Source organism: Quercus lobata, chromosome 7 (assembly GCF_001633185.2).
Source record: "Quercus lobata isolate SW786 chromosome 7, ValleyOak3.0 Primary Assembly, whole genome shotgun sequence".
NCBI classification, from domain to species: domain Eukaryota; kingdom Viridiplantae; phylum Streptophyta; class Magnoliopsida; order Fagales; family Fagaceae; genus Quercus; species Quercus lobata.
In genome coordinates this window covers 11076354-11078461 of record NC_044910.1, presented here as the reverse complement: position 1 = coordinate 11078461, position 2108 = coordinate 11076354, and positions in this window count along the sequence as shown.

The following is a 2108-nucleotide window of genomic DNA, read 5'->3' as shown; positions in this document are numbered from 1 at the left end:
GACACATAGCCGTTCAACTAAAACCACTTGTACAAAGAAAGTTGATGGTGCAAAAAGCACATCTTCTTTCAAAAGAAGGAGCTCTAGCAAAATTTCTCCACTCCTCAAAGCTTCGAGTATTTTAACGGAGAATGGAAATTTCGGCGCCAACAACAGCAAGCCTTCCAAGCAAAAGATGGGCAATGATATACAAGAATCGGGTAATAGCAATACCAAAGGAAATCATTGCACAGATTCGAGCATCCCCGACGGATGATCTGGGTGGGTGCAAGGAGGAATTGAAAGCAGCATGAAACATTTGTTTCCCTTAACACCAGCAAGCATCAGAAGTGGGGATTTGGAGCTAAAACACCCTGTTTGGAGCTCAACCCCAAATCCTTGGTGGAAGTTCATCACAGACATGCCACTGATAACGGAGGAGGAAGCCATGATATTGAATGAGCAAAGAAGGCCATTGGTGGTACCACACTTGGACGAATCAGGGTGGTTGGTGCAGGAGAGGAAGGTAATAGATTTCAGGGGGACGACCTCGAGGCATATGGGCAATTTCCCAATGATGAAGCTGTTTCAAGTCCTAACCCAAGTGTAGAACTGCAACCTCCTCATTTGCTGCAAGGAAGAAATAGTTGGGATATTGAAATACATGATCGTGTGGAAGCCGGATTGGATGGCATCCAAGGAGCTGCTGAAGAAGATAGGATGGAGCATGATGGAGGCTGCTGCAATGAGGCCTAATCAGGTGGAAGTGCCATGTGGGAATTACGTCAATATGAATATTCTTTTATGAAATTGCCGAGGAGCTCTAAACGCAGATTTCAAGCGTAAAGTGCTAGAAATGATGGTGAATCATCAACCTTCAATTATGGTGATCACAGAGACCAGGGTTGGAGGAGACTGAGCGGAAAGGATAATAGCAGAATTGCCTTTTAATGGTTTCTATACCACTGACACAGTAGGCTATGCCTGTGGCCTTTGGCTTTTATGGAAGAAGGAAGAAGCAAAAATCTCAGTACTTTCATCCACTGAATAAGAAATTCACGCCACTGTGAAGGTACACTCATCTAATCTTACCTGGATTATTTCACCTGTGTATGCAAGTCCTCGCTTAACTGAAAGGAAAATTCTATGGTCTAATTTAACGAAAGTTGCTCAATTACATAATCTGCCTTAGTTAGTTCTGGGGGATTTTAATGAAGCCTTGTGTGGAGAAGATAAGTATGAGGGAAGGCAAGTGAATATTAATAGGGCCCTTGAATTTAAAGAATGCCTAGACTTGTGCAATCTACTGGACTTGGGTTTTTCAAGTCCAAAATTCACATGGTCAAATCTTAGGCAAGTTACTGATTTAATTTTGGAGAGAATTGATCACTGTTTTGGAAACCCATCTTGGAGGATTGCCTTTCTTGAGGCGTCGATGACTCATCTACCTCGAGTCTTCACTGACCATTGCCCGGTCCTGCTTAAGCTTGACAAACCCCCTCCGATATGCTCAAACAGACCCTTTAGATTTCAAACGATGTGGCTTATGCACCCAAAATTTCCTAGGTTCGTTAAAAACAGTTGGGATCAAGACCAAGCTCTTTCTGAAACTATAACCAACTTCACCAGGAAAGCCAAAAAGTGGAATGCTGATGTTTTTGGAAATATTTTCAATAGAAAGAAGAGAGTCATTGCAAGGATTAATGGTGCCCAAAAAGCATTAACCAATAATCCCAACGAATTTCTGGTGCAACTAGAAAAAGATCTCATTGAAGAATATGCCCTTATTAGGAGATAAGAGGAAGAATATTGGGCACTAAAATCTCGGCTGAACTGGACTATGCATGGAGACAAGAATACGACATTTTTTCATGTCACTACCATGATTGGAAGGCAAAGAAACAAGATCAAGAGCATCAAGAATTCTGTAGGAGAATGAATAACTGATATGGAGGAAGTTAAGAATCATATCCTAGATGGGTTTAGCAGATTATTCACAACTGAACTTGAGTTTCTACCAGTACTTCAGATGTGTCTTGCTTTTCTCATAGCTTCTTATTAGAAGAGGAAAAAACCAAGCTATGTACAGAGGTGACTGATGAGGAGATAAAAACAAGTCTTTGGGCCCT